The sequence below is a fragment of the Euprymna scolopes genome, chromosome 46, assembly GCF_053919585.1.
Source record: "Euprymna scolopes isolate OS-2025 chromosome 46, ASM5391958v1, whole genome shotgun sequence".
NCBI lineage: Eukaryota > Metazoa > Mollusca > Cephalopoda > Sepiida > Sepiolidae > Euprymna > Euprymna scolopes.
In genome coordinates, this window is record NC_136527.1 from 91,212,256 (window position 1) to 91,234,511 (window position 22,256).

At 35.6% G+C, this 22,256-nt stretch overlaps 1 pseudogene across 1 annotated transcript; it reads right to left on the reverse strand.

The window, feature by feature from the left end:
- Positions 1–20,640: 20,640 nt before the first annotated feature.
- LOC145270671 (ankyrin repeat and MYND domain-containing protein 2 pseudogene) lies at positions 20,641–22,033 on the reverse strand (annotated as a pseudogene). Its single transcript, XR_013865503.1, has one exon. The product of XR_013865503.1 is annotated as an ankyrin repeat and MYND domain-containing protein 2 pseudogene (transcript).
- Between the last annotated feature and the right edge of the window lie 223 nt (positions 22,034–22,256).

The following is a 22,256-nucleotide window of genomic DNA, read 5'->3' on the forward strand; positions in this document are numbered from 1 at the left end:
AAATTATATCCAGTTTGGTAGAAAAGTAACTTATCTTGCCTTTGATAACATTTATTTGTTATGTATTTGTTTTTTGACAACTTTTTCGAATCTATGTCTACAAACCCGGCTTTCTTACATCTAGGGATCTCTACTGTGTATGGGTGGGATTTTGCTAGTTGTCAGATTTGTCGGAGGTATTTTCGTCGAGGGGGCACAAGGGCTTGTAGTTCATCAGATCCACCATTAAAATACTTGTAGAACAGGCAGAGGGATGCAACATTTCGTCGATCGGACAGGAGAGACGACCGTTCAGGACCTATCAGGTTGGCGAATGGCGACTCTCTTTTGAACTCTGTCCAGGAGCGAGAGATTTTTATTTATTTATTTATTTATTTATTTATTTATTTTGCTCTTACATCGGTTGCAATGTGTGACGTAACATTTGGAAGTCCACATCTTCAAGATATACTAATTTTAGCGCATCCCCAACAGTTTTAAAACAACTTTTAAAAAAGCTTCCTATTTTTTTTTTTTTTTTTTTTTTAAACAGTAAAAAGTTTAATTTTAAAAAAATATAATAAAAGTCGATTTTCGGAATTATTTAGTTTGTTATTCCTGTATTATTAGTTTTAAATACATGAAACGTTTATTTACCTAGTTTCCACCTGAGTCGTAGGCGTGTGTGCTTCCAAAGAAAATTGTTTTAGTTGTTGCTATGGACTTTTTTGTTTATTTATTTACGATTTCCGCTTTTTAAGTACGGATGCTCAAAAGGGAAAGAATTCTTTTTATGTACTTGTGCACAGAATGTTTTCTTTAGTTTTCTCCCATTACAAGAACTTAGACACGAGGATGGAAAGTGAAATTTAGAAGTGCGCCGCGCCGCACCGCACCAGAGGAGGAGCACTCTGACCTCCAAAAAGTGTCTGGGCAGACCCGTCAGCATTCCCCGGCGAAGGCGCTTGAAGCAATTAGCAATAACACCCTTCTCAAAGAGAGAAGGCAATGACTGGGAGGGTGGACCTCCTAGAACTGCACAGAATCTAACCCCAACTGCAGGGATCGGATCATTACAGGAATGATCTAATCTCTGCTGATTTGGGAGGGGGGGGGGTCAGGACAAAATCCCTAGCTGCAGAAAAGGTACCGTGCTGGAATAAAAACGTTATTGTTTAAAAACCCATTCTTGACTTGAGAAGGTGGGGGGGGGGCTCTGTTTTGTAAATATTCTGTACTTTCACCTAACAATTTAATAAACGGTGGACGTTTAGGAAATTGGCTTCTCCACCTCTAAATTCCACAATTTACGCTTTTTTTTTGGGGGGGGGGGTTCACACGTTAATCTCATCGATTACAAACTTTCAGGTTAAAAGAAAAATTTTGAAAAAAAAAAAAGGTACTTTGACTTTTATTGTCGGAGATCAGTTTTCAATTATAACGTTCTACTAAATTGAACACGGACTTTGTGACCATCACCGAGAAAAATCCCAATCGACGAAATGTTGCACCCCTCTGCCTTTTCTACAAGTACTTTAATGGCGAATGCTCTGACGAACTGCAAGCACTTGTGCCCCCTCGACGTAAATACCCCCGACAAACCCGACAAGCGACTAAATCCCACCGCTTCACAGTAGAGATCCTTAGATGTAAGAGAGCCTTCTACTCCAGTAGTTTCTTCGCCAGGACAGCTAGACTTTGGAATTCCCTGCCAGGTTCCTGCTTCCCCAACTGTACTGACATGCAGAAGTTCAAGTGCAACGTGAACCGACATCTTGCTGCCCAACTCCCTACACAGTACTCCTGATGCCCATGTCCCTGATAGTAGCCCCCTACAACAAAGTGACAATATGCCTTGTTTGGGGTGAAAATGTAAAAAGAAAAAAAAAAGAAAAAAGAAAAAAGTTTTCAATTATAACGTTCTACTAAATTGATCACATACAAAGGAATCACCACTTATCAAGGCCTGGAGGCCACTCGAGGATAATTGATCACGTACTTTGTGACCACCATCACCGAGAAAAATATAGCGACTCTCTCACGTGACCGGTGATTATTACCGTCTAAAAAAAGGGGTAAGGAAGGACACTGTTTTACCCACCCTCCTCCTCCCATCTTCTCTCTCTCTCTCTCTCTCTCTCTCTCTCTCTCTCTCTCTCTCTCTCTCATCTATTTCATCTTCTTTATCTTTTCTTTTTCTATTTTACAAAGGAATCACCACTTATCAAGGCCTGGAGGCCACTCGAGGATAATTGATCACGTACTTTGTGACCACCATCACCGAGAAAAATATAGCGACTCTCTCACGTGACCGGTGATTATTACCGTCTAAAAAAAGGGGTAAGGAAGGACACTGTTTTACCCACCCTCCTCCTCCCATCTTCTCTCTCTCTCTCTCTCTCTCTCTCTCATCTATTTCATCTTCTTTATCTTTTCTTTTTCTATTTTACAAAGGAATCACCACTTATCAAGGCCTGGAGGCCACTCGAGGATAAGGTTTAATGGGTATACATTAGTCAATGTGATTATAGCGTAGTAAACATAATTAGTGGGAATTTTGTAAATTGGATTACTTAGGAGGGAAGGTTCATCAAGAACTTGTTTACATTGGACTTGAAGACAATTATATTGTAGTCAGCTGGAAAGCAGGCAGACGGAACAGAGTTCCACAGGTGTGCAGTTCTAAGAAAGAATCTTTGTTCATGGATTCTACGTTTAGGTTTAGGCACAGATAAAGAGTGGGGGAAATTATTGATAGTAGTTTTCAGTTATACGAAAGAAATCCCAAGCGTAAGAAATGTCCATGCCAAGAATGGACATTTTGCAAAGTTTTATGGAAAATAATGTGTTACTGTATGCATGGGCAAATAAATATAAATTCCACTTTACCTTGAACATGTTTCTATAATTTCTTGTGAGTTCTTTACGAAGAAAAATCCGTACTTTTCGCTACTTTAGGTAGGAAAAATTTTTAAATTCATTGACGCACGTGGTCAAAAATCCTTGTGTAGTTTGTTTTTTTCGTAAAACAAAAAATCCTTGCATTGTACACAGTCCTTGGTACGGTAATTTATCTCTGTTAAGAGAAAGAACATCCTTTCGTCGCCATTGTTATATTCCTAAATACTTAGGAAATAAAGACAAACGTGAGTTACACCGAGTGGTATGTGTAATGGGGTTTATTTATAATACAGAAACGTAAGGCTGCTCGCCTAAGGTAAATAGAAGTACATAGTAACAAGTACGGGGAAGAAAGTCTGATAATCAACACGTAAGACTATCCGTCTTACTGCGACTGCTTGTCTGCCGCTGTCTGCCAAACAGTCCAATATATATATACAGTTTGTAACCGGTGTATAGCCAGTTATGTTCCTTCACAACAGACATTTTGCAAAGTTTTATGGAAAATAATGTGTTACTGTATGCATGGGCAAAAATATGTTCATGTAGACATGCCATCTTTTTGGAATGTTTATTTTTTTCCGACGCAAAAATAGGATTTTTTATTTTTTTACATAGGCATCACCACATATCAAGGCCAAGAACCACTCGAGGATAAGGGTTAAAGAGTGCACAGTAGAAATTGGACACTATAGTAATCGTTAGTAATGGAAATTCGGTAAATTTGCTAACAAGTAGGATGGCTCATCAAGAACTTGTTTACGTTAGACTTGAAGACAACCATATTGTAGTCAGTTGGAAAGCAGGAAAACGGAAGACAATTCCACAGGCGTGCAGTTCTAAGAAAGAAGATTTGTTCATGGAATCTATGTTTAGGTTTAGGCACAGATAAAGAGTGGGGGGAATTATTGATAGTGTTTTCAACTAGACGAGTGTTTCTTGTGAAAGTTTGGCGGGAGGGGGGGGCCATAGAGTGAAGCTCAGTCGAACACTTTCCATGAAAATAACGATACAGCAGAGACAAACTCGCAACATCTCTTCTGTGAGATAGAGGTTGCAGGGAAGAGAAAAGGATTTCTCCTACGAGGCTACGAAGTCTATTTTGAACTCTATCAAGGCAGGACAAGTCCTTTCTAGCAGCTCCTGCCCAGATGTGGCAACAGTATTCCATCCTTGGACGTACCTGGCTCTTATATAGATAGAGAATAGCATCAGCAGTGAGATATCTACAGGATCGATAGAAGGATCCCACCATTTTTCCAGCGGCCTTGGCAACAGATTTGATGTACGTGTTCCATTTAAGATCAGGAGTAAAGGTCAAGCCCAGAAGCTTGTCAAAACTTGAGGCCTTCTCAAGACGAGAGCCATTCATTTCAACTGATGCCAGATGGGGAACGTTGATGATGTAAAGAGAGAAGCTTGGTTTTAGATGCATTAAAAGTAACCAGCCACTCCTTTCCCCATTGTACCACGTGCTCAAGATCAGAGGATTACTGTGATATTTATTTACTGCATACCCGAAAGCCTATAAAAGTCGTCATCAAGTTGGACAGAAAGTAAAAATTTACCCCAATCCCGCTTTTAGACCGGAATAATTCCCGGTCACATGAGAGAGTCGGAATATCTTTTCTCAGTGATGGTGGTCATAAAGTACGGGATCAATTATCCTCGAGTGGCCTCCAGGCCTTGATAAGTGGTGATTCCTTTGTACGTGATCAATTTAGTAGAACGTTATTATTGAAAACTTTTTTCTTTTTTTTTATTACATTTTCACCCCAAACAAGGCATATTGCCACTTTGTTGTAGGGGGCTACTATCAGGCACATGGGCATCAGGGGTACTGTGTAGGGAGTTGGGCAGCAAGACGTCGGTTCACGTTGCACTTGAACTTCTGCATGTCATTACAGTTGGGGAAGCAGGGACCCGGCAGGGAATTCCAAAGTGTAGCTGTCCTGGGGAAGAAACTACTGGAGTAGAAGGCTCTCTTACATCTAGGGATCTCTACTGTGAAGGGGTGGGATTTAGCTGCTTGCCGGGTTTGTCAGAGGTATTTACGTCGAGGGGGGCACAAGTGCTTGCAGTTCGTCAGAGCATTCACCGTTAAAGTACTTGTAGAAAAGGCAGAGGGGTGCAACATTTCGTCGATTGGGATTTTTCTCGGTGATGGTCACAAAGTCCGTGTTCAATTTAGTAGAACGTTATAATTGAAAACTGATCTCCGACAATAAAAGTCAAAGTACCTTTTTTTTTTTTTAAATTTTTCTTTTAACCTGAAAGTTTGTAATCGATGAGATTAACGTGTGAACCCCCCCCCCCCAAAAAAAAGCGTAAATTGTGGAATTTAGAGGTGGAGGAGCCAATTTCCTAAACGTCCACCGTTTATTAAATTGTTAGGTGAAAGTACAGAATATTTACAAAACAGAGCCGCCCCCCCCCCCACCTTCTCAAGTCAAGAATGGGTTTTTAAACAATAACGTTTTTATTTCAGCACAGTACCTTTTCTGCAGCTAGGGATTTTGTCCTGACCCCCCCCCCTCCCAAATCAGCAGAGATTAGATCATTCCTGTAATGATCCGGTCCCTGTTTATTCTTGCAGTTGGGGTTAGATTCTGTGCAGTTCTAGGAGGTCCACCCTCCCAGGCATTGCCTTCTCTCTTTGAGAAGGGTGTTTGTTTATTGCATGAGAGAGTCGCAATATTTTTTCTCGGTGATGGTCACAAAGTATGTGTTCAATTTAGTAGAACGGTATAATTGAAAACTGATCCCCCGACGATAAAAGTCATAAAAAAAATTTTTTTTTTTAAATTTTTAGTGCTTCTACAGAATTGGAACGAGATTTTGTAGGTGATAAATGGAGTTTTCAGATAAAAAGAAAAAAACAATGGCTTCAACAGATTTTTTTTTTTTGTCAATTCTAATAAGTTACAATGGTAACTTCCAAATTATGCATCGAAATTACCTGAATATTACAGAATTATTAAAAAAAACAACTTTAATCGTGTTAGCGGTTGACAAATTGCCGCATCTTGTTTAAATCAAAACGAAAAAATTACCTTCCTTTTGGACTCTCCTGTGTGTTCTATTTTTTTATTTTCTTTAATAAATAATTTTCTACCTTATCGATTTTCGTAATTTTTGAATATAATCATCTTAAAAATACGACGAATATGTTGATACCATTGTATTCATATGAAATTCAGTTGCAGTGTCAGAAATCGACATTAAAAATGCGTGAAAAAATTGAATAATTCGACTTCCTATCTTTCCAAGCTTATACTTGAAAAATGTAATTCAAACCCTTATTTTTTTTCAATTAAAAGAGCAAAGACCAAATTTTAAAAAAATAACAGGTTTAATAGCAAATTATGCAATATTTGTTTTTTTATATCGGTTTTCTTTAAAAAAATTTTTAAGAAAATCCACGAAATTTTACTTACTTCGATTATAGAAAATATATATAAATTCCAAAAAATCACTTACCTATAAAAATACTATTCAATGTGTACTTCCATTCTTCATTGTTAAGAATTTATCCATATTTATCCATATATTAAAATTCCATTTATTTTTTTAAATGAAAGAATTTTTTTAAACGACTATTTGAAAACGCCGCCATTACATAAGCGTTTTTTCATTGTTAGCGAAACGCCGGAAGTAGTGTTTGTTCTTGTTTTGAACTATGGATGGACAGAAGGAAGTAAAAACCACACGTTCGTGTTAGCCGTCTAGTGTGTGAAGAAATATGTGTTCCCATAGGTAAAAAATAGTCAAATTTTACTTATAAGTTTTTGCCTTTAAAAACAAACAGTCGATGAATATTTTTTTTTTGTTTTCTCAAAGAAATACATAAATTTTTGATTTAATATATTTTAATTCTTCTTTATCGATGTGAATTTTTTTTAAATATCTAAAAAAAGAAAAGATTGAATGAAATAGAAAAAACTGTCATCAGCGTCCAATATTGACAACATTTACTAAACATAAGCGTCCACTTAAAAAAAAAAAAAAATAAATGTGGTTTTAAAAAAAAAAAAGTTTTACACTTTGGACTTTACAGGTAAATTTCCAAAAAATACTTTTTTTTTTGTTTGTTTTAAATTAGAATATTTTCTTTATTGATCTTTTATCTTCAATTTGTGATATGTAAAACTTTGGTACGTAAATTAATTATTATTTATTATTTAAATTTTAATTTAATAGACATTTCAAAATGGGACTTTAAAAAAAACGTTTGTCTAAAATATTATATTCGGTTTATTGGAAAGAGCATAAAATTTCACATTGACCCTGAAAATATCGTAAAAATTGAACCAATAGAAAAATTTTGATAGATTTTTAAAGTTTAAAAATTGAAAAATATTTAACTCGTAAAATTCAATTGATTTCATTACGTAAAAAAAAAAAAACTGTTTTTTAAAAAATAAAAAATAATATTTCTATTATTTTTTAAACAACTTTCATAGTATATTTTGGAAGTATAATCCATAAAGAAAATAAACAACCCACTTTTAAAAGAGAAATTACGAGTTTTTTATATTTTATTCACAGTTTCGTGTTAGGGGTGTCAAAAATTCCTACAAAATTTCTGATACACGTACTGTTTCACTCGCAAATGTAAAGCCCTGCAGAGTCCTGTTGGTTTCATATCTACATAATATTTTGGTTGTTTCCTCTTTTACACTTTGAAAAAGGCTAAATACAATTTTTCGAAGCCAAACTGCTGCAAAAAAAAGCCAAATACATAAAATTAATTTCATTACTGTTTTTTAAAAAATAAAAAATAAAATATTTCTATTACTTTTAAAACAACTTTAATAGTTTATTTTGGAAGTATAATCCATAAAAAAAATAAACAACCCACTTTTAAAAGAGCAATTATGAGTTTTTTCTATTTTATTCGCAGTTTTGTGTTAGGGGTGTCAAAAATTCCTACAAAAAATCTGATACACCTAGCATTGTATTGGCTTATAAAGCGTAAAATATGCGTATTTCAATTCAAATTTCAAACAACACAATCTAACTAATTCACTAAACGTGTGCCATGGATTCGAAGACATCACGTTGAAGAAAAACACACGGACGCTATTTTTACTACTATTTCTATTCTTTTCGACACCATGCGACAAAGAAAAGAGAAAAAAAATCCTGAAGATTGTGTATAACGTTGGAAAATTGAATAATTCGACCTCCTATCTTTCCAAGCTGAATTTGTGAGATATTGGTGTACTACTACAGCTTCCTTCTATTTTCCTCATCATATTCCAAACCGCTTTTGCCTTGGTATTCACATTAATTTTGTATACATAATTTCTCCATGTTGTTCTTTTGGATTCCTTTATGATTCGTCTGGCTTTTGCCGGGTTCTTTTTTAATTTTCTTAAGGCAGCTTGTCGAGCTCTGATGGCTTTCCTGCATTCTTTTGTGAACCAAGGTTTGTTGTGAATGTTGGTTTTGGTTGTTTTCCGTATGGTATTATTTGCTATGTTTGTGAGCGTTTTAATGAAGTAGTTCAGATGGTCATCTTCATCTTTCTTCTTGGTTATTAATTGATTTTTGCACTGTTCCTGGAAGTCTTCCGAATCTGCTTTATGTAGGTTCCCTTGGTGTATAACGTTGAAAAATTTTGATTTTAAACAATTACATATTTGTTTATTTTATAAAAAAAATATATCTATGTTGTATTTCTGTACACGCATGAAAAAAATTGAATAATTCGACCTCCTATCATTCCAAACTTATAACTACTTGAAAAATGCAATTCAAACCCTAATTCTTTTTCAATTAAAGGAGCAAAGACCAAATTTTAAAAGAATAACAGGTTTAATAACAAATTATGCAATATTTGTGTTGCATGAGGGATTAATAAGAGTTTTCACCGTCTCGAGTTGCGTCCCTATACCATACCGTAAATTGTATAATTTGAGTTCACGCTTTTTCTAAAATTTTACTGAAACAATTAGACTAGAAAGCTTTCTGGTATTCAGGAACCTCAGGAGTGAAGGGGGTGTGATTTTGTTTGCTAAACAGGTTTGTCAGGGATGTGTACAACAAAGGCAGGCACAGTTACCTCCCCTGTTTATTCTGTTCTAGAAAATGTGAAAAATAGAATCCACAAACTCGTTTTATCTGATCACAAATAGATGTGTGACATACCAGAGGAGTGTTATAGAATGGATCAAGAGAGAGAGAGAGAGAGAGAGAGAGAAAGGGGGGGGGGGAGTGTGAGTTATAGTGTAGACACGTTGACCGGAAGTCAAGATCAGCTGATTGGATTGCATGTGAGTCATGTGATCAGGTTAGCTGAATTCGAGAGATTTGGTTTGGATTTGGAAGAGAGTGGACGGCTTCACCGTTGTCTCCTCCCCTTCACTGGGGGAGGGGGGAACGAACACTGACGTCATAGAAATAAGACCTAGAAGAAGAAACCACACAGGCCAAATTCACTTTCCATTCTTCTGCGATCGATCTGGAAGGTGAATAAAAAACTATAGAACCAACTTCTTGTCTTTGAGTGAAATGAATCTTCGTCCCCAAAAACAGGTACCAGTCTCCCTCCCAGACGAGATGTTCCAGATGGACCAACAAGACGCAGAAGGTTGAAAATGCATGTCACACACACACAACGACATAAACTCTGATAAGATAATCAAACACTCACTCCTTTATGATACGACAACGTAACAGGAGTACAAGATCTTAAGAGACAATGCATTCACCATTACAGGCACAGAGAAAAAAATGAGTGAGAGTTCTCTTCCCTACAACCTCTTTTCCCACATTTTATCTGTTTATAAAGTACTAACCTTCAAATGGTATGTGTGGAAATTTGAGCACAATCTGATAATTAGTTTACAAATTACAGTTATTTAAGTGAAGCTACCGTTGCAATTTCCTGTGTTGATAAATCATTGCTTTCTGATGGTAAAAAATACTGTTCAAGCAGAGCAATAGCATGAGATGTGTTATTCGGATTCTGCTCTGTCAGCAATAATGGTTACATGGTAGTATAAAATGCGGTAGTCCAAACATAACTGATGCTGACTGCTTAGGTTGCCGAAATTTGCTAGTTGTTCTAGAAAATATGAAAAATAGAATCCACAAACTCGTTATATTCGATCAGAGGAGTACAAGAGGCACAAAGAAAAAATGAGTGAGAGTTCTTGGGTTTTCACTTCCCTGCAGCGTCTTTTCCCACAGAAAAGACGTTGTGAGCTTGTCTCTGCTTTATCATTATTTCCGTGGCAAATGCTCGTCTGAGCTCTAATCTATGGTCCCCACTGTCCTGGCTTTCACGAAAAACACTCGTCTAGCTAAAATTTTACCAAAACAATTAGAATAGAAAGCTTTCTGGTATTCAGGCACCTAAAGAGTGAAGGGGTGTGATTTTGTTGCTAAGCAGGTTTGTGGGGGATGTGTACAACAAAGGCAGGCACAGTTAGCTCCCCTGTTTATTCTGTTTGTAGAGAGACGGGCCATTGACTGACTTCCGAATTCATGACCGTGACGGGGGGGGGGGGCACACAGATCAAAACTTTTTTGCCGAACAAGAAAAACAAAAAAACAAAAAAAATCAGTAAATAGCAAAAACTCGGGAACAAATTCTAAAACTTAAAATGATAAATTTCATTCAACAAGTATTGTTCTTTTAAATATTCACCCCCATCCGCACCCGATGGAAAAATTGATGCTAATTGACTATTGGTGCCACATCTGAGCAGGAGCTGCTAGAAAAAGAACTGATCCTACAGAGTTCAAAATATGCTTCATATATATATATAGATAGGTGCAAGTGATCTTTCAAAGTGGCGACTAGAAATAATAAAACGCTTATCTTTTGGCGATTGCATTTCTTTCACTGACAATATTCCAAAGCTCATTACTGGGTGAAGAATATCTTTTAAACTTTATTTTTTCTTTTTGATAAAACGAACAAAGTTAAATTATTTAAACAATAAAAGTTTAACAAAACAATATACTTTTTTTTTTATGAAGCTGTTTAAAAAAAATATCTGAAGAAATTAGAATGTTTATACATTCACGTATCGACATAAAATTTGTTGTATATGTAGAATTACACTTATTTAAAAAAAAAACACAGAAAAATATTTCTGATGTGCAAACTCGTCACAGAACGAAGATGTCATATTCTAAAAATCATGAGGTTTTGGCTATATATTCGTAGGGGACGTCCATTTTTCTTCCCTTCAACCTTTTTCTCACAGAAGAGATGTTGCGAGTTGCTTTATCATTATTCTCATGCCAAGTGCACAACTGAGCTCCAATCTATGGTTCCCCCCGCCAAACCTTCACAAGAAACACCCGTCTAGCAGAAAACACTATCAATAATTTCCTCCACTCTTTGTCTGTGCTTAGACCTAAACGTAGATTCCATGAACAAAGCTTCTTTCTTAGAACTGCACGCCTATGGAATTGTCTTCCGTTTCCCTGCTTTCCAGCTAACTACGATATGGTTGTCTTCAAGTCTAATGTAAACAAGTTTTTGATGAGCCGTTCCATATTTCCATTACTAACGATTACTATATTGTCCAATTGTCTACTGTACACTCTTTAACCCTTATTTTCGAGTATCCTCTTGGCCTAGATAAGTGGTGATGCATATGTAAAAAAAAAAACGAGAGATGAAAATTATTAACAGCTGAAAAATGAGTAACACTATTGATGTGATACTGTGCAGGAGAAGAATAGATATGAAGTGTCATACAAATATACAATGAAATAGGAAGTAGTAATCAATAAATCTATTTTTAGATCAAGCCTTTTCGATTTGACAATGACAATAGAAAGCTACAGAACATCTGAAATGGAACACGTACATCAAGTCTGTTGCCAAGGTCGCTGGAAAGATGGTGGGATCCTTCTACTGCTCCAGAAGATATCTCACTACTGATGCAAGCTAGAAAAAGAACTGATCCTACCTTGACAGAGTTCAAAATAGACTTCGTAGCCTCGCAGGGGATGTCCTTTTCTCTTCCCTGCAACCTCTCTCCCACAGAAGAGACGTTGCGAGCGTGTTTCTTCTTTATCGTTATTTTCATGGTAAGTGCTCGTCTGAGCTTCAATCTATGCCCCCCCCACCTTGCCAAACTTTCACGAGAAACACTCGTCTAACTAAAAATACTATCAATAATTCCCCCCACTCTTTATCTGTGCCTAAACCTAAACATAGATTCCATGAACAAAGCTTCTTTCTTAGAACTGCACGCCTGTGGAACTCTCTTCCATTTGCCTGCTTTCCGGCTGACTATAATATAGTCGTCTTCAAGTCCGACGTAAACAAGTAATCCAATTCACCAAATTTCCACTACTGTACCACTGTACACTTATTAACCCTTATCCTCGAATAACCTCTGGGCCTTGATAAGTGGTGACTCCTTTGTAAAAAATAAAAAAAAAATTAAAAAAATAATCAGAATTAAAAACACAAAATTTAGATAGGCGTGTCATATGCGTGTGCAAATTTAAATCATTTTGAGGGTCTCCAATACCTCTACGAGCCCCCATTCGCCCCTGCATGTACTGTTGCCACATCTGGGCTAGTCCATCTACCACGAGTCTCTCACTCTTAGACAAGGTTTAAAAAAAAAAAAAATTTCAATCTAGTAGGTCCTGTATTATATACGGCACAATCACGTTGACACACCGGTTCCCGCCAGATCACCGAAGTTAAGCAATGTTGAGCCTGGCCAGTACAAGATGAGCGACCAATTGGGGAAGGCTAGGTGCTGTATGTACCACGCTGGGTCATAAACTGCACCTCCAGTTTTAGCTAAGATATGCATCTAAGAGAAGGAAAACTGATGACGTCGACAGCAGGATGTTGGATGGCCACGAAGGAAGATGAATCTCTAGCAGATCAACGGTTCTATGGTATTAAGAGTTTGTATTTACAATGCCTCCCCACTGAGCAAATTAGGCACGTTTTTTAATGTGGAGAGTGAAGGGGAAATGGGCACCAGCTCCCCGGGGAGTAGGGGAGCTGGGTAATGACAATTGGTATGAACGGTTTCCCCTACATGTACCAATAACTGATTGCTACAAGAGTAATGGTCTTATATGTGGGGGTGCCCCTACATATGGTCTTTGATTGCAGTATCTGCCGGAACTCTGCTTTCTCAACTGTACTGACATGCTGAAGTTCAAGTGTAATGTGAACAGACATCTTGCTACTCATCTCCCTTCATAATGCCCCTGAAACTTATGTCCCCAATAGTAGCCCCCTACTTCAAAGTGGCACTGTGCCTTGTTTGGGGTGAAAATTGAATGAAAAATAAAAAAATAAAAAACAAAATGGTGGTAGACACACCAATAAATGTCACGAGATTTACTTTATTTATTTACTAGTGATGGGACGATTCCAATATTTTTACCGATACAATTACTGATTCTATACTAAATTTCCAATTCCAATACAATTACCAATTCTGATTCTTTATAAATCTCTAAATATCTATATATCTATAAAAGTGAACGTGTCTGTCTGTCTGTCTGTCTGTGTACATTTCCCTACGCAATAACTCTGTCAATTTTTAGTCTATAGACTCGAAATTTGAAATACCGGGTACTGAGATTTGGGAAAATCGATGTGACGGGTGTCAGCCAGAAATTTGGCTGTTAAGGGGTCAAATTTCAACGATTTGACCTTTAAGAACTCTACCAAACTCCTCCGACAATTTTGGGTCTAGACACTTGAAATTTTAGATATAGGTTCCTTGAACCTGGATCTAACTTAATAAAGTGATTTGAGCCCGAAACTATAAATTTTAAGGGGTCATAAAAGGGGTCCAAGTTTTAAAAAATTAACCATTTTTTTGATTTTTTGCTTTTTTTGCACAGCATACACCTCCAAACACCCGAGCAACGCCGGGCACCCCTGCTAGTTTAACTATAAAATTGTTATTTTTCCCGATTATTGCAAAAATCTTTTTAAATGTGCACATATTTTCCCAAAACGTAAAACTACACTTGTGGGAGAACGATGTAGGATTTTTTGCTTCACTTAAAAATCAGCAAATATTTATTACTTTTTATCATTAGTACCAACAGAGCAAGATTTTGTTTAAAAAAATCAAAATCAAATCAAAAAAAGACAATTAAAAGAATTATCAAGGCCAAGAGGCCACTCAAGGATAAGGGTTAAAGAGTGTACAGTAGAAATTGGACAATATAGTAATCGTTAGTAATGAAAATTTGGTAAATTTGATAACTTATATGGAACGGCTCATCAAGAACTTATTTACGTTAGACTTGAACACAACCATATTGTAGTCAGCCGGAAAGCAGGAAAACAGAAGACAATTCCACAGGCAAGCAGTTCTAAGAAAGAAGCTTTGTTCATGGAATCTACGTTTAGGTTTAGGCACAGATAAAGAGTGGGGGGAATTATTGATAGTGTTTACAGCTAGACGAGTGTTTCTTGTGAAAGTTTGGCGAGGGGGGGACCATAGATTGAAGCTCAGTCGAACACTTTCCATGAAAATAACGATACATCAGAGACAAACTCGCAACATCTCTCGTGTGAGATTGAGGTTACAAGGAAGAGAAAAGGACATCTCCTACGAGGCTACGAAGTCTATTTTGAACTCTATCAAGGCAGGCCGATTCCCGATTAATTAACCCATCACTAATATTTACCTTTATATATTTGTTTTTGACAACTTTTTCGTGCCTCTGTTGATTGTTAAAGAAAAACGGATTTTTAAATTAAATTTTTACATCACGCTTATTAAACCGTTAGGTGAAAGCACAGAATAGTTAATGAAAATCAAGTTCCGTGTGTCTTTGTTTCTTTGCCAGTTGATCGTTCGGCATCACGATGAATGCCCTGGAAAAGTCCCTTCTGATTAATGTTTACCAATTTAAACATTGTTATTCTGAAAAACAACCAATTTTAAAACTGGTAAACATTAATCAGAAGGGACTTTTCCAGGGCATTCATCGTGAAACCAAATGTTCAGCTGACAAATGGGTAATTATGCAGATAAGGTACCGTGTTATATCTTGGGTACTTGTACCGTTTAATCAAGACATTAAAAAAATGAAAATATTAAAAAAAAAAAAAATCACTTAATTTGATCAAGTATATTTTTTTTTTTAGAGGAAAATCAAATTTTAATGAGATAAATCGTACCCCACAATTTTGTGCACGAAGAGGGGGGCGCCAAGGGAGATAATCCCATCACTTTTTTTTAAATCCTTTGTTAATCACTTTTTCATTTAACGGCACCCCTCGTCGTCCACGGAAATATGCAAAATGGCTCGATACAATCAATCTCATTAAAGTTTGATTGATTCACCTCTGTAAAAAAAAAAAAAAAAAAAAAATTGATCAAATTAAGCGATTTATTTTTTCAGAACTTCATTCCATAACGAGTACGTACGCTATAACATTTTTAAAAAATATTTTCATGTCTTGATTAAACTGTACAAGTACCATATTTTAATAAGGATTTTCAAGCTAAATTAAAGTTTTGCGGTATATTTTGTTTATTAAATTGTTAGATGAAAGTACGGAATACAAAACATCCTCCCCTCCCCACATTAAGAATGGGTTTCTAAACGATAACGTTCAGCACGGTACCAAAGATGCGTGACTACCAACAAATGAATAGTTAAATAGTGCTCCCCCCCTTCACATGTTAAGGATGGGTTTCTAAATGCTACTATTTTAGGACAATCTGTAAATTGTACAAGGAGCTGCTCGAGAAGACTTGTCCTGCCTTCGTAGGGTTCAAAATAGACTTCGTGGCCTGGTGGGAGATGTCCTTTTCTTTTCGCTGCAACCTCTATCTCACAGAAGAGATGTTGCGAGTTTGTCTCTGCTTTATCGTTATTTTCATGGAAAGTGTTTGACTGAGCTTCAATCTATGGTCCCCCCTCGCCAAACTTTCACAAGAAACACTCGTCTAGTTGAAAACACTATCAATAATTTCCCCCACTCTTTATCTGTGCCTAAACCTAAACATAGATTCCATGAACAAAGCTTCTTTCTTAGAACTGCACGCCTGTGGAATTGTCTTCCGTTTTCCTGCTTTCCAGCTGTCTATAATATGGTTGTCTTCAAGTCCAACGTGAACAAGTTTCTGATGAGCCGTTTCACTTAACAAATTTACCGAACTTCCATTACTCTCGATTACTATATTGTCCTTTCGACTACTGTACTCTTTAACCCTTATCCTTGAGTGGCCTATCGGCCTTGATATATGGTGACGCCTTTGTAAAAAAAAAAAAAAAAAAGTACTCACCTAAAATAGTACTTGTTAAGATAGAGTAGTTTTAAGCAAAAATATTTACACACTTGTCATTTCGAAAATAGTAATATATCCAAAAATTACGAAAATTCATCAAATAGAACAACCACTGGATAAAGTTGCATATTTATTAGACGTTATAAAGTAGACAGTAAACGTCTACATGCAGGGGAGATAACTCGGAACGAATATTTTACTTGTTCGTAGCAGCAATATTTCTTATCTATAGATAAGAAAATATTACTTATATATAGATAAGAAATATTGCTGCTACGAACAAGTAATCTAAAATATTCGTTCCGAGTTATCTCCCCTGCATGTAGATGTTTACTGTCTACTTTATAACATCTAATAAATATGCAACTTTATCCAATTTTCTATAAAAATTACTTTTAATTATAAATATCTTTCTACTCTATGAATTTTCATAATTTTAGGATATATTACTATTTTCGACATGTACGGAAGATTGTTTTTACTTAAAACGACAAAGAAAAATAATAAAAATAAATAAATATGGATTCGTAACATGCACCAATAATTTATTGGCAACAAAATAATCAAACAATTATTTAAAAATATTTTATTATATTTCTTGAAGTTTTATTTTGGTCAACATCTAGAATCTTTCCAACTAAAAAAAAGAACTGTACAATAACGACTTATATAGGTTTTAAATTTGCCGCAAACAAGTAGTTTTCCGTGTATTAAGCAATGCAATTCTTTGTTATCAGTGGTGGCCATGACGCCACCACTGATATGAATTACATTGCACTTACAAAAATGGCCACCATTGATAACAAAACCATTACATTGCCTCATATCCAGAAAACTACATGTTTGTGGCAAAAATATGCATACTTGCACATACAGTAATGGTCACTACTGATAACATAAGGAATTACACGTATCTGTATACAGGTTTTTTCTTTATTTTTGTTCTTTAATGTCCTGTCTTTATTGAAAGATGAAAGCAGAAAAAGCAAAAAATGCCCTCCCTCACTAGGTGGCTAGAAAGTGGGTGCTCATTTTACGAGCAATTAAAATAGAAAAGCAATCCCCCACTTTCCAGAAAAAGTAATTCGGGTTTGTATTACTGTACACATAGATTCAAAAAAGTTGTCAAAAAACAAATATATAACAAATAAATGTTATCAAAGGCAAGATAAGTTACTTTTCTACCTAACTGGATATATTTTTCGTGTTTTCATTCAATGTAACATGTTTATTCAGCTCGAAAAACATACATTGTTTACCGATGTATTGGAAAATTTAAAATGGCGCCCGACTCTCTCTTTAGCACGGTAAGTTCGGGAAAAGGTGTTATAAGATAATAAACTAGACAAAATACTATTAAAAAAACACCGAATATACGTCAACCTATGTCACTGTAATATATATTGAGCGAGTTTCTAACAGTATTTTGTCTAGTTTTATATTTATAACACCTTTTCCCAAACTTACCGTATTAAAGAGAGAGTGTCGGGCGCCATTTTGAATTTTCCAATACATCGGTAGCACAGTATGTTTTTCGAGCTGAATAAACATGTTACATTAAATAAAAACACTGAAAACATATCCAGTTAGGTAGAAAAGTAACTTAACTTGCCTTTCATAACATTTATTTGTTATATATTTGTTTTTTGACAACTTTTTCGAATCTATGTGTACAGTAGTACAAACCCAGTAATTCATATAATGAAAACTATTTCTCTGCGCCACTTTTGAAGTATACATATTCGTTTTTAGGGCAGGATTGGAGTTTAGATGGCGATTAACCTCGAACCCAAAACAGGGACACAAATATCGAGTCACCGGTTTGTATCCTTGGAAACAGTGTCCATTTTTATTTACGTTGTAAACATAGAAATAGAACATTTTATAATTTAAAAAAATTTAAATAATACGAACAGAGTTGTTAAGGTACTTTTGCAGAATTGTTTTGCAACTATTCTGTACTTTCACCTAACAGGTTTGGAGTTTGTTTTTTTGTTTTTTTACAAAAAACAATTGAAAAGAGAAACTGAAAAATTAATACGCGGGTAAGGGTTAATTTTAATATAAATGGTCGATTAATCACGTGCTCAATTATTCGACTTTTTTTTTATTATCAAATTGTTAGGCACGGAATTTTTTTTTTTTTTTAAATAATTAGATAGGTAAATTTTTAGATTAGGTCCACCTCCACAAATTTCTTTTAAATGGCGACTTTTGTAAGTTTTCCACTATGCTGAATACGGAAATCGTATTGAAATTTTGCAGAAATAAGTAGTTAGCGGGATGTAAAAAGTTGTATTATGCATTGTATTCTTTGGCGGCCATCTTTGTTACGCGCGTGCGCCATAAACAAATCTACGCACGTAAAAAAGATGGCTGCCAAAGAATACAATGCATAAAACTTTTTATATCTCGCTAACTACTTATTTGTGCAAAATTTCCGTATTCAGCAGAGTCGAAAATCTATAGAAGTCGTCATTTAAAAGAAAATTGTGGAGGTGGTCCTAATCTAAACAAATACCATTAGATTTTTTTCATATTAATGCAATATTTTTAAAATTCAATTTAAGTGATATTTTGTTGTGATTAATAATATAAGTTGAATAATTGACCACGTGATTAATTAATCGACCATTAAATAACCCTACACGCGTATTAATTTTTCAGTTTCTCTTTTTCAATTGTTTTTGTAAAAAAAAAAGTGGATTTTAAAAACATGGATATGATTAATTATATCAGTCGAATAATTGACCACGTGATTAATGAATCGACCATCTATATAATTATAAAACTCAAATGACCTTGTCACGAGTGATGTAACCCACTTTCCGGTTTACGGCATCCGGTTGCGCATGCGCGCATAAACATTAACCCATAACAATGTAAACAAATAAACACAAATCGCTTCTTTTTGCAGATTTTGACCTGCGCACTGAAATATTAACGTTATTATTTCGAAATTATTATTTAACATGGGAAGAGTGGGTGTGTTTTGCAACTATTCTTTATTACAACTATACTGTCGCTATTTTCTTACAACTAAACAACTTTATTTATGATAAGAGTGTAGATAAAAAAAGGTTCTAAGTTTATTAAAAAATGGAGAAGAAAAAATGCGTTAAAATAACTTAAACGTAATACAGAAATGAACGATGTAAATTAAAAAAAAAAAAAAAAAGGGGGACGCTGAAAACTTATAAGTATGACCAATCACTTATAATTCAGTAACTAATTTTTTTTTTCAAATATAATCAATTATAATAAACAGAACGACTCATAGAAATCTATATTCTTTTTTCATTTTAATATACTTTCATAGAAATGTTTCTGTTATGTATAAAAAAAAAACAAAAAAAAAAACAAACTATTTTCTTTACGTCACAAGTGTCCATGCTCATACATGAATTCCATAGCTAATATAAAATACTGACCAAACGGGTCACGGGTAGTCTAGTTTATAGTAAAATTAACCCTACACGCGTAATTTTTCAGTTTCTCTTTTTCAATTGCTTTTTGTAAAAAAAAAAAATAAATAAATAAATTAAATTAAATTGTTAGGTGAAAGTACGGAATAATAGTTGCAAAACAATTCTGCAAAAGTACCAGAATAATTCTGTTCGTATTATTTAATATTTTTTTAATTATAAAAAGTTCAATTTCTATATGTTGATAATGTAAATAAAAACGATCACTCTTTCCAGGGATACAAACCGAAACCGGTGACACGATATTGGTGTTCCTTTCGCTTTTGGTTGTTTTGGGTTCGAGGTTAATCGCCACCTAAACTCCAATCCTGCCGATTTTAACACTCCCGAAAACCTTCAAAGTTGTCATTGTAAAGATTTTCTGGGTTTGTATTACTGTACACAGATTCGAAAAAGTTGTCAAAAAACAAATAGATAACAAATAAATGTTATCAAAGGCAAGAGAAGTTACTTTTCTACCAAACTGGATATATTTTTCGTGTTTTTATTCAATGTAACATGTTTATTCAGCTCGAAAAACATGCAGTGTTTACCGATGTATTGGAAAATTCAAAATGGCGCCCGACTGTCTCTTTAACACGGTAAGTTTGGGAAAAGATGTTATAAATAATAAACTAGACAAAATACTATTAAAAAACAACCGAATATATGTCAACTTATGTCACAGTAACATATATTGAGCGAATTTCTAACAGTATTTTGTCTAGTTTATTATTTATAATACCTTTTCCCAAACTTACCCTCTCCGAGAGAGAGTCGGCCGCCATTTTGAATTTTCCAATACATCGGTAAACACTGCATGTTTTTCGAGCTGAATAAACATGTTACACTGAATAAAAACACAAAAAATATATCCAGTTAGGTAGAAAAGTAACTTCTCTTGCCTTTGATAACATTTATTTGTTATATATTTGTTTTTTGACAACTTTTTCGAATCTATGTGTACAATAATACAAACCCGATTTTTTTTTAGTTGGAAAGATTCTAGACATGGAGTATGGACAGTTATATTTTAGGAAAGTTGTTAGTTAAGATTCTGTGGGTTGTGTTTTTTCTTTTTCGCCATTAGTGGTTTCATTGGCTTTAATATCCATTTTATCCATCTCTGCTCGTAGGTTATCCCCTGAACCGTTGCTAAGGCTTGATGCGGAAGTTTTTATTGTCTCAGCCTCCTCCTCCTCAGCTTTCGCTTTCTCAAGCTCCGTGCTTTTTATCAATTGTTCGTAAAGTCTTGCGCATAACTTCTTGTGGCTGGAATAATGCAGCTTCTGGCAACGGACGTCGCAATAATAAACCGACTTGCAGGCCGAGCATTTTTTAGGGGGTCCGGGCTCCCCACAGCATTCGCACACAACAGGGGCGTTGGTGATAACCCGGCCGTGGATACAATTGCTAAGAACAGAGAGGGCCGTCGGTTCGTTGCCGATCGTCACTGGGGAGATGGTCCGCACGAACTGGTGCAATAACTCAGATTCGACATAGGGAAACTCCTTCATCGATTGGCGTATCAACCGCTCGGGTTTCTCCGGAAACCCGTCACCGTCGCGACCTTTTACCAGACTTTTTAACCACGGCAACAAAGATTTACTCTTCTCGTTGTAGGATTTCGCCATTGTTCGGATAAGGAACGAGAAATAGTTCACTTTGATGGCCATGACGTCGTTCGTGTCGGTTCCCTTCATACTTTTCTCGCAAATAATACCAAGAACTTTGGTGACTTTATCAGATTCTTCTAAAAGACCCAGACACGATTCGATATAATACGTTAGCCTAACGGGATGAAGATACGATTTATTCAACAGTTCTTGAAGCGGTTTCACTAAGTTTTTCGGCAATTTCGGCTTTTTCTCCAAGCCCTGGGGTACAGCATAATACTCAATATCGGCTAATTGCACGAATTTTTTTATAACTGAAACGCACTTATGATTCCCAACAAAGGATGCCATTTCTGCAGCTGTCTTGTTAACGCTGTTGGTCGGGAATATTTTGGCACCGGCCTGCAATAAAGTGAGAACAACTTCAGGCGATCCGGAAATTCCGGCGAACATTAAAGCCGTGTAGCCGTCGTTCTGATAATTCGAGTTGACATCAGCCCCGTTCTGCAAGAATAACTCGCACAGGTCGTTTCGGCCCTTAAAAGCGGCATGCTGTAAAAAAGTGGTCCCTTGTTCGTCCAGACTGTCCACCCGAACACCCGGTCGGCTCAATAATTCCTTTATTTCGTCCACCGAGGCTTTGGTGATCCGTTTCACGATTTCTTTCTCGGTTTCATTTTGGTTTTCCTTCATCGTGGCCGCCATGATTGTTTTTTTTTTGCTGCGGATACAAAAAATGAGTCCGCGGCAAAAAAATTAAACAAAAAAGATAAAATTGACGAGTAACTCCCGCACTTATACTTTTTTATTTTCGTCTTTTTTTTTTTTTTTTTTCAGCGGATTATTATCGAATATTAATCTACGATATAATAAAAAAAAATATATACAAACAGAAAAAAAAAATTTACATAAAAAATATTTGTAAGGTTACTCATTTTCTAATGCAGCGTTTTGGTAAAGCGATCACTTTTTTTCGAAACACTCGACGTTTTTAGGCCAAATTTCGCGAATTTGGCCATTTTTAAGCAGTT